Source organism: Lynx rufus, unplaced genomic scaffold (genome assembly GCF_022079265.1).
Source record: "Lynx rufus isolate CCGP_SWC_20201006 ecotype Redwood Valley unplaced genomic scaffold, mLynRuf1.p SCAF_12, whole genome shotgun sequence".
NCBI classification, from domain to species: Eukaryota; Metazoa; Chordata; class Mammalia; order Carnivora; family Felidae; genus Lynx; species Lynx rufus.
Window position 1 is genome coordinate 3,402,138 of NW_025814826.1, and position 11,520 is coordinate 3,413,657.

The 11,520-nt window shown below is 50.8% G+C and overlaps 1 long non-coding RNA gene across 1 annotated transcript; it reads left to right on the top strand.

The window, feature by feature from the left end:
* The first annotated feature begins 2,106 nt into the window (after window positions 1-2,106).
* On the top strand, window positions 2,107-4,166 carry LOC124507385 (uncharacterized). Its single transcript, XR_006961021.1, has 2 exons — window positions 2,107-2,324; window positions 3,779-4,166. It is a non-coding gene; the product is annotated as an uncharacterized LOC124507385 (long non-coding RNA).
* The last annotated feature ends 7,354 nt before the right edge of the window (window positions 4,167-11,520 follow it).

An 11,520-nucleotide genomic window follows, 5' to 3' on the forward strand; every position in this document is an offset into this window, starting at 1 on the left:
ACATACACATATACATGTATATATGCGAGTATATATAGAAAACACGTATGTAATAAAATAATACTTAATTTTATGTATTTTCCTCCTGGAAAAGCAAACCATACAGGAATAAAAAGGGAAACCACGGTTCCCAAGTAATCGGCTGCTTGCTTTCTTGGGGGCCTTCGATTCTTTGGTTGACGCTCATTAAAAAAAAATCTTCGGGCGCCTGGGTGGCTGAGTCGGTTGAGCGTCCGACTTCAGCTCAGGTCATGGTCTCGCGGGTGACGAGTTCGAGCCCCACGCCAGGCTCTGGGCTGATGGCTCAGACCCTGGAGTCTGCTTCCGATTCTGTGTCTCCCCCTCTCCCTGCCCCTTGCCTGCTTACACTCTGTCTCTCTGTGTCTCAAAAATAAACGGCCGTGAAAAAAAAATTAAAAAAAAATCTGACTGGATGGTTTGGTTCCTTTAAACACTGTAAGGCCCGGGTTCCCGGCCCCTGTGTTCCTACTTTTCAGTAAAGGTAAGCGTGGTCTAAAGGAAACGGAGCAGCCTAGCCGTCAATATTTTGGTCGCGCTTCTGTTTTCCCAGTTTTAGAACAGTATTCAACGTGTATTGCCCTTATGCCTCACAATTCATCAGGCGAGCACCCCAATAAATGTCATCTCACGGAATGGATTTAGGCTACGGGGGCCGTGCCAGGTTCCCATCCTATCAACAGCGTGAGAAAGGTTCCCAGGGTGTTCCGCAGGCTGGGAACCTGCCGGGCAGCTTTGTCAGGCCGGCGGGGCCCAGTGAGGCTGCTCACCTCTCCGAGTCCTGGCCCACAGGGCCGCTTTCCCACACGCGGCCTCTGACACTTGGCTTCCTGGGGATTGTGAAACCTGTTTACTGAATGTGTTTCGCAGCAAGCTGTGGATTATGCGTTTCCCACGAAGCCCTGCCCTTTCTGTGAGGGCGGATAATTAGTTCACAGGGTTTCATTTTGCCGCGCGGCCTGCCAAAGCTTTGAACGCGCTCCCTTTCTGAGGGCCGTAGCTGGTCACCCTGAGGACTGCGGTGCGGCCGCTGACACCTTTTCCCCTCTTGGGGATCAGATGCGCTTTGGGGGCCCTCGTTCGGAGCGCCTTCGGTTAACAGACTCACAGATCAAACCGTGTGTGTTTCACGCCTTGCAAAAACATACTGCCAAAGATAAAACCGGAATCCAACAGTTGCCACTCGCCCTCACCAGATCTGTCTCCTCTCCTTGTGTGTCTCACAGTCCTTTCTGTGCTGCTCCGAGAGGACAGGACCCTGGCTCCCCGAGTTCAGAGCCCCGTGCTCTGCGCTGGGGGGCGGGGGGAGGGCATCCTTGCTTATCTGACTCCATGGTGATTCACGGGTAGAATCCTCTGTCCTGTCAAAGTGCTTAAGAATTTGTGGCAAGCTCCCATCTGGGGGTTGGTTTTTTCTTCTCTCTTCAGAACTCACACGTAACCCCGTAAGCTCTGGGCTATGTGAAGACTGGCACAATCTAGAGAAAGCAGACGTCTCGGAACTTATCAGTGTTTGAGAGATACACTTTGCCTTCTTTATCTTGATACGCCTTTGCCCTAACCTCGAGAAATCCACTCTCCGTAGCCGGAAACCAGATGGCCTCCAGGAACTATTAGTCACAAAGATGAAACAACACGTCAGCTGGAATGTACTTTCTATGCTTTGGTTTCCCCCTGCTGCCCCTGGGCTGAGGGGTGCTCTCGGGGAAGGACAGGGGGACCCTGGAGAGTCGGAGGGTATGCTGGAGCGGTGGGGGCAGGTGCCACCCAACCCAAGACACAGGAAGGAGACCCTTCACTCCTTCGCTCATCATCCCGTGTTCTGAGGCAATATATTATTTTGTAGCGAAGAACGATGAACGAAACACATGGAAGTAAAACCTAATATTCTCTTTGTGCTGGAAACTCGAGAAAATGGAATCAGGTGCTCTATTTTTTCACACTGTCCTGCTGCTCCCCACTGGTTTTATCCGTGGCCTTTACGGTTATTCATTTTTCCTAATAAGGCAGATTGTAGCTTCTATGTGAATGACTAAGACTTCACTGCTATCCGTGTCTGTGTCAGAAGAAGAAGCTAGATATTCTTAGTAATGCCTTTTGCCTTCAATCTTACTGTCACCTCTGGTGATGGCGTGGATTCACTCATCCGCTCACTCGGTATCTGTGGGAGACGTGCTAGGGACCAGGCAGCGCGCCTTAGGCGCTGGGACACGGCGAGGGACACGGTCACCCTCCTCCTTGCGGTGGCAGAGCTTACGGTCTGGTGAGAAGGAGAATGAACCAGGATGTGGCCAGAAAAATGCTGGGTATGCTCTTCATGTCAATTGTACGTCCTCTTCTCTGAAAATTATACTCAGCATATACATCATTTATGTACACCATATGATACAATAGTACATGTTCATGCCTGAAAATGGGTAATTGTCTGTATACTGGGCGGATTGATTCAATTGGCTTTTACCGGTGAATAATTAAGATAAAACAGATTTTGAGAACTTTGGTCTGAAGGAGGGGCGATGAGTAAGAAAGTCCATCGAAAGGCCGAAAGGCTTGGGATCCTTCACCTTCAAGTAAAAACAGCTTTCACTAAGTCCTGAAATATGTGCGGTAAGTACCACGCTCACCTTGCTTCTGCGTCCCAGCACCTGCAGCTCCTTCTGCCCAGAGGCTTCTTTCCCAACATTCGCACCTGATACTTCTCTGCTTGGCTGAGCTGTCCTCCACAGAGCCTTCGCAGGCCCCAGCTGTGGCCCAGGGACGTCCTTCGTGCCTCTCACGTTCCTCCCTGAGCCTAACGGGAGCCTCTCATGGTGTTAGTGCTGTGCCTGGTGGCTGGCTCCTAACTCTGATTAGGGCGCCTCTCCAGGACAGCGGGGACTGCTTTGCATTGTTAGCCTCCGCCCCTCGGATGTCTCCCGTTCCGTGAGAGCGTCCGCTCCTCTGGGTCTGTCGAGGGCCTGCGGGTTCTAGTTCCCTTGAGCCGGACAAAGCGTTGAGGAAGACAGAGGGAGGCAGCTCAGAGGACATTGCCGGTCAAAGGATGAGGGCAGAATGGAAACCCTTATGGAGCTGGCTGTGAAGCGGGTGTTGGGCATCACACTTGGTAAAGGGCACTAGTCACACACAAGCAGCCTGCAGGCAGGCGCCGAAGGGTGGCTCTGCTGGGGAAATTGCTAGAGATGTCTGAAACTAAGAAGAAGGATGCAACTCAATGGAAGACGTCAAAGGCGGGGTGTTCACGTTGGTCTCTTTTTTGAAGGCTTATAACATGCAGAGATGATATTCAGACAAATTTGGGATGAAATGGCCCTTAGTCCTTTTGTTCTATAAGGATTAAAAAGGTTCAGCTTTTCAAATCCTCAGACTGGAAATTTTAGCTTTTTTGGCCACACTGACAGCTGTAGAATTCATGTATGTAATTTATGATTTCAATTATTTGATCTGATTGCCATGCTTAACTCTAGGCTTTGGCACTTTGACAACCTCCCGGTCAACTAGTCAACCAGTAGCCTCTCTCTTCATTACTGTGTGTTGTTCTTTTTCTTTTTTTTTTTACTTTTGTCTTTATCCTTGATTGGCCACAAAACATTCTGGGCATATGACAAACGTGTGAGATAGAGAAACTCTCTGGAGGGGCTTGGTGTCAGTGATGAGGAAAATGGAACCATAGGCGCAGATAACGAGTCCCTGGGAACCGCGGCCCCATGTCTGCAGTCCTCCTGAAAATATGTCTGCTGTTGTGTTTGTTGTTCCTCGTCAGCTTCCGGGCCAGGGGGCGTCCCTGGAGCACCTACTAACCCTCTGTAAAATGGAAAAGGAAGATGCCGTGATGTGGTGTGAGGCGTGGGAATGGCTAAGTGCTCCTCACTAGTTCACTCCAGATTCCTGATGGGCCTTTGTGTTCTCATTGCCTGAGAGTCGCCCAGTGAGCGTGCCTGGAGGACGCCATCCCTTGGGGACAGAGGCAGGGCTTCAATTACTGTGAGGACGGAGTCTCAAAGAACACGTAAAACAACACAATACACAACATTTCCTTCATATTTTCTATTGTCTGGAAACAGCTCTAAATTTCCCCTTATACTGCTTGCCTTCTTCAGAATACCAGAGATGACAGACCAGTTGTTGTAATAAACAATTCTAATATGTCAGGGATTTAACACAATGGTTTATTTCTCCCCATCCTATAGATTTGGGGATGGTAGAGGAACGAGGTGGCCCTGGAGTGGAGATGTGGGTTGGGAAGTGTTTGTTCCACATAGTCACTGGGGGATCCAGGCTCTTTTCAACCAGGAGATCGGCCATTGTCTAGGGCAGAGCTTCCCAGTCTCAGCACTACTGATATTTCAGGCCAGATAAGCATTTGCTAGGAGGGGCTGTCCACGGAATTGTAGGATGTCTAGCAGCATCCCTGGCCTCTACTCAGTAGTTGTCGGGAGCACCCTGCCTAGTTGTGGCAACCAAAATGTCCCCGGACATTGCCAACTATCCCGGAGGGGGGGAACACTTCCCCTAACTGAGAACTGGTTGTGCGGGGCCTCAGCATTGTCCCCCGGTGCCTGTGCGGTGGCCGGCAGGTAGGAGAAGAGAGAGCATGAGGGGTCACAAGGGAGGTGTGAGCAGGGCCAGAGCTAGAAATCACGTGTCACCCTCATCCCGTTGCCCAGACGCAATTCTGTGACCTCACAAAGAGACTGGGAAACACAGTGGATCTCTGTAAGAAATAGAAAGAAAAATCCTCAAAGATAGAAATAACGTTTTGACTTGAAATGACGATAGTACGCACAGTTTATGAACACATCAGCTCTGTGCAAATGGTATCTATCTTCATATATTTCTGAGTTTTTCTTCCTGTTAAACCTCAGTTGTTTGGGGATATATTTCATATACGTCGTGTGTGGGCACACATGTAATTATTATGTAAGGCAGCAGAAGTCGATCCGATATCTAATAAAAACCAAACCAAAGCAAGCAGTTGATCCTTCATGTTGGAACATGAACGGAAGCACATTTACTCAATGTAAGAAATCCTTCAGAGACCTGGAATAGGATGATTCTGGACGGAGGGAGCAATGACCTCGGGCAGGTGCTTGAGTGCTGGAGATTTCCATGTCCTCCTGCACGTGGTGAGGGAGGAACGGTGTAAAACCCGTAAGGAAGTGTGTTATTGGGAGGATTGGCCAAAACACATGGTACATGGGATCTAAAGTATTTTAGTAATATATATGGCCTTTTTTGGGGGGAGGGGATAAATGTGGCCCTGAAAAACATAGGTCTAAACATTGGACAAGTGACAATATTCACTATTAATTCCATGCACACTGTTGTACTAGGTGTAGAGGCGGGTAAAAGGAAATGGAAGTCATGGCCCATGTACTCCAGGAATTTACAGGCAAGGAGATTATATACACATGCCAGTGACTATGGATCATTCTGGCTGACCGCCAGATGTATCTACATTTGCTGTGCACTCTATCTTCCCACATTTTCCACTAAGTATCTCACACAAAATAAGTAGGACAGTTTGAAAGAGCTTCTCCTCAAACAAACAAGCATTTTGTCTCCTTTATGACACATCCCAGACCACTTGGAGATTAAGCATGAATCTACATGGGCACGAAGGGACGGGTGGAATACTTTCTGAATAAACGGAGTCAGTGTGGATTATCAGTTGGGTGGTTTGGTTTCTCCCCACTCTCCTCCATCACCCGTAAATCTACAAAGACCCTCCGTAAGTCGGATTTCTGCCAGAACAGAGAGTCTTAATTTTCTAAGTCGCTTTGCTTGCATAGTTCTGGCTGGGATCAGCAGAAACATGACTGAGAGGCTGGTCCGAGGCTGCTGCTGAAGGCTGTGTCTCATTTGAAGTTATCTGGGACTAGTTAATTTAGGAACGGACTAGGTCAGCTGTGTCATGGGAAGGACTCTGCTTTTCTTCAGGGAGGGGACCCTGCTCCTCTGGGAGCAAAGCTTGCTTGTCACGGTTGCGTCTGGAGCAGAGGACCACGCGGAGTCTTAGGGTCCCATCTGAGTTTGGGTCTTGCTGGTCGTCGCCTTTGTCAAACAGGAACAAGAGCGAAGCATTGAAGGACTGCTTTTGGTGTCCCCTCTCCTTTCTTTCCCATCCTCGTCTATGCCGACACTCGTCAATTATTTAACGGTCGAGGCGTCCCGGGCAAGGCCCAGCCGGTCACACGCTTCCCCTTTGAACAGAACAGACAGCGCTGGAGCCGGGGGGCCTCCGTGGAGCTGGGTCATCGGCCCTGGGGCTTCTAGCACATTTGGTCATCTTGTTAGAATTTGTGAAGCGAAATAGTATAATACCCACTCAGGTTAACATTAGCGAAACCCTTCCTATTTTTGGAATGTGAATTCCTCCCCTTTCCAAGTGTCCTGTGATGCCGGATTATCTGTATAAACTGATCAGTTCCCAAACAGCCAGATAAAGAATAATCTGAAATAGAGCCCCTCCCCAAGCAAACTAGCAGGTATTTTTGGACACGGGTCCTGAACTGTTTTGGTGTAGTTACACAGCATTCTATTTTTTAATAGCTGTGGTCTTGTGAGAAAAGCTGACATTGACTGAGACCCTGGACTTCTACAAAGCCCCCTGAAGTGGGTTATCTTGTTAAGGAAACTGGTGAAATAAGTACTTTTTCCTAATATCCCCATTCTGTGGACGAAGAAACTGCAGGAAAGGAACTCAGGTTGGCGACAGCTACAGAGCCGGCTCTTCTGGGGACCAAACTCTGAATCTAGCTCCCTGTAACTCTGAGCCGGGCTTGCAGTGCTCACAAATGTTTCAGTGAGGCCCGATCGATGGGGCAAGAGCTTAAAGATAGCCCCGCAATTACTTGGTGAATTCGTTCCTCCCACCCTCCTTTTCTACTCCGTTTCTCGACAACATTTTGTTCCTGGAAGGTTCTAGCTGTTTAGCAAAGGTTTATACTTCCCTTCTATCTCTCCACGAGACCATCAGGAAGGCAGTACGTTCTTCGTGCATGAGGGGACCTGTGCCTCGTGCGGTTTCTCTTGAAATCATTGATCTGCATCCTTATGGGGATCGGTGCGGGCCCACCTTCGGGCACAGCGAAACCAAGGGCGGGTGCAGGAACAAAACCTTGGTCTGGAGCTGACTGCTGTGAGTTGTGTCCCTCCTCCTCTCCCTCACTCCCCACCAAATTCATATGTTGGAGCTTAACTCCTCATGTAACATCTGGAGATAATTAGGTTGAGACAAGATCATGAGAGTGAAGCCCCCAGGAGGGGATCTGTGTCCTTATAAGAGGAGGAAGAGACCAGAGTCCTTGCTCCACCGTGCGAGGGCCTGGTGAGAAGGCAGCCTTCCAGAAGCCAGGAAAAGGGCCCTCGCCAGACTCAGGATCTGCTGGCACCTTGCTCTTGGACTTTCCAGCCACCACAACCGTGGGCGATAAATGTCTGCCGTTTAAGTCACCCAGGCCGTGGTACTTAGAGCGGCCCAAGCTGACCAAGACGGTGAGTGTGATTCTGGCCACTCAGGAAAGGCCTAGTTATAACTATTAGATCTACACCGGCAATTAACATTCGTGTCACTTTCGGTGGGCCCTGGAGACCTGTATTTTTAAAAACATCCCCAGGGGATTGCAAGGAGCCATCAGATTGAGAGCACATTCACCGAGGTCAGGCGTGGGCAAACGTGTTTCCAGAGAGGGGCAAACAGTGAACATTTTCGGCTTTGAAAAATTACTCAGCTCTGTTGTGGCAGCACAAAAGCGGTCACAGGACCACACTTTAAGTGAACGGACGGTTAGGTTTGGGCCCCGGGTCACAGTCTGCCCATCTCTGGCCTAGGTCATCAGTATTTGTACTAATCAGCTGAGCTTACTATATAACAAAATGCCACAGACCGAGTGGCTTAAACTACAGGTATTTGTTTTTTCACAGTTCTGGAGGCTAAAAGTCCCAGATGTAGAGCTGGCGGGGTCGGTTCCTGGTGAAGACTCTCTTCCTGACTTGGAGATGGCCGCCTTCTCATTTGGTGCTCACACGGAGGAGAGAAAGACGAATTCTTTGGTGTCTCTTCCTCTAAGGACACTGATTTTACTGGCCCAGGGTCCCACCCTTATGATCTCATTTAGCCTTAATTATCCCCTAAAGAGCCTGTCTCCCGATACCGTCACATTGGGGTTAAGGCTCTGATGTATGGATTTGGGGCGTGGGGGCACGCAGACATTAATTCCAAATCGGTACTCTTTAGGCTAAGAAGTACAGGCCTTTTTGAGGATTGGGTTTGGGTTCAATAAGTGTTTACTCAGCAGACATTTATTAAACACGAAAACAGGCAACATAGCCGGGACTGGGTAGACAAAGAGAAAATGTCCCTACTTCCAAGGAGTTCATTTCCAACAGTCGTTCCCAAACAGACTGATTATCAGAATTTATCTCAGGGGTGCTAAACATGCAGCTTCTCATTCATCACCCACACACCTAATCCTAGTCTCTGGAGAGGTGCTAGTAATCTGCACTTTTTAGAAAATATTCATTGGTGGTTAAAAAAACAACGGGTCTGGGACTATGGATGTGGGCAACGTTTCCAAGCTGACTCAGGGGCTGTCCTCTATTCAGTGTCGTTCTTGATTCCTGTGGAAAGAACCCTTCACTTAGAATCAGGAAACCCACGTTTGAAACTTGGTCATTAGTGATGTGACTCTGGGCAAGGTCTGTAATCTACCTGAACCTCTGTGTCCCCCCATGTTCAGCGGGGGGATAAAATACTTATCTAGGAGGGTCGTCATAGTAAAACAGTACATGGAAGTATTTTGAAAATGACAAGCAGGGTATTCAATAATTGCTGTGATGTAAATCAAATCCGGCCTCACTGCCAAAGAATCATTCTCGTGGCCTCCAGTCAGACTGGACAACTATCTTGGTGCAATCAAATCGAAATTGGGTGGTGTTTGGGATAGGAACAAGGGTGTGGAAAGAAGGCATTTCTACTTGGTTTATCATCCCGCCTTCATTCCAGACTACTTGCAACTGAGGAGAGCTATTAACGAATATCATTTGGTGATATTTACCGTAGTTCTGCCAATCCTGAGAGGCTCAAGTGAAATACTGCTTTCTTGTTCAGATTTCACTTTCCTATTAAATCTTACACGGATAAGAACCAAAAGTATGGAAAAGCCAGATGGGCTATTCGAAATCCTTATAGCTCAGAAATGCCTTTGTCCTCAGAATGAGGATTTTTCTACACCACTGGTTACCAGAGATGGGCCCTTGGAGTATTTTGAACAGTTTGAAGGAAATCAGCCCCATAAATTTCGTTTCCCTCAACAAAACAAATTTGCTAACTCAGTTTTCCATATAAATCTATTCCCACAAGACCTAATATCTTCTGTTCCTCCTGAATACCAGAAATTCTACTATCAATAAAATAAAAATGCGATTTTTACACTTTGAGTTAACGTATCAGTATACATGGATGAGTGAACTCCAGGGATCAGGGATTTTAAAAATGAAGCTCACTGAATCAGCACACACACACACACACACACACACACACTCCTATGCCTGAACAGTAGAGCAGGTGGGTTTAGGGGTATCTGGTCTGTAGGAAGAGAGAATACAGGCATCACCCCCACATCACATGTAAATGGTTATAAAACGTCTGTGGAAACTCATCTGTGGTCCGGTGGAAGCCAGGGAAAATGCCAGCATCACTGTAGGTCTGTTTGGGTTTCTAAGAAACAACACAGGGTACAGTTAAGACAGAATTCTTGGTATACCCTTTTCACGAAGTTATAAGAATTTTTCAAGTCCCAAATGTATGATTAAAAACCAAACCCAAACAAACAACCCATTGTTCTGCCCCGTTTCTAGACCTCCCTGTCAGGACTTCAAGGCAGCGCCTTGTATGTGGCCTTGTGTCCCGGTGCCCAGGCTTTTGTGACCTGCCTTCTTCCTCCTCCTCGTAGCCCTGGGCCCTGTGAGGAGAGCCCCGTGCGGGTCACTGTCCTCCAGGGCTTTTGCCGGGTTTGCAGGATCCTGGCACACGCCCGGGCCTGCTGCCTTCCGCGCTACAGTCAGCCCCTGAGACCAGCGGGACCCAGGCAGAGCATAACCCGACCCCTCCCTGCTTCCGACCCCGGGTCCCCGCAAGCAGGTCCCGGACCGGTGGGCGCACAGGCAGGCACTGTGGGGGTCTCTTTCGAGCCGCTGTTCATCGGGTGCGCAGGCCTGCGAGGTGCACCACTCCCCTTGCGTGCAGGGAGGGCTACGTGCCCGGGGCCGCCGCGAGGGCCCTGAGGATCCACCCCGGAGTGCTCCTCCCGGTTCCCGCCGGCTCCTCATCAGGAGCTGCCTTCGCACGGTTCACGCCAGCGGAGCCCACACACTTCCGGAACAAGACCAGCCTCCAGGCCAAAGTGCTCCCGGGGCACCAGGCGGTGACCGCCTCTCGCTGCCCCGCACCCCGCGGAGGGCAGGCTGCGGCGGCCGAGGGAGGGGACGGCGGCCGCCCAGGGTTCCAGCGGGCGAACCGCGCGGCTGGAGCCCGCAGCGGGAGGCGGGCGGAGGGGGAGCCCCGCCCCCGGCCTCCGCGGGCGCGCGGGCCTTCGGGGCGTGGCCATGACATCAGCCCGCCCCCTGCCGGGCGCGCGGGGCGGGGCGGCGCCGCGGCGGCCGCGCTCGGGCGGGCCTCGGTGATGGATGGCGGCGCAGGGCGGCCCGCGTCCGCCGTGGCCGCCGGCGTCCGGCCCCCGCCCGGCCGGCTCCGCGTCGCCGGGCCGCGCACACCCCTGCACCCGCCGGCCAGGCGGGGTGCCCGCTGCTCTTGGCAGGCGCTTTCGGTGCCTGCGTGCAAACAAGGCCTGCACTCTTCTCCCCGCTTGCGAGGACTGGTCTCCTTCCCGGGCTTCTCTCCGCCGCAACCCCGCCCCCTCCCGGGCTCTCACAGTTAACTGCAATTTATTGAAAAAGCCCGGGTCGAGGCTTCCAAGCGAGGTTTCCCTCCCGAGAGGCGCTACGCCCCGCTTGGCGCCGCTTTTCCAGGCCGGCCCTCCTGGGAAGCTGGGGGAGGGGGTGGTTCTGGGGAGGAGCGGGGCGCAGATGCTGCCAGCGCCGGCACGGCTTCCGGTCTCTCCGTTCCCACCAGCCTCTCCCCTCCACGCATCTGTTTTCATTTTCCTAGCGTTTAAACTTGATTCCCCCCCCCCACCCCACCCCCGTGTCCTCCCACCATTCCCGGGAAAGACGGAAGATGGATTTCATCTGGGCCCTGAAAGAGGGCAAGGAGCACTCCGCGACTGGGGACACCAGGGAATGCAAAGTGCAAACTGTCACCTGGGCTGCCTCCAGAGGAAGATAAAAGAATGCTACAAGTTTTAATTAGGACTCCCATCAGTTTTGCCCCCTTAAACAAGCTTTACTTGTGGCCGGTGAGACCCACGAACTAAATGGTTTCTTAGTATCTTTTCCTTTTTTTTTTTTTTTTAAACACTTTAAGCTGTGGGATCCTGAGACGGT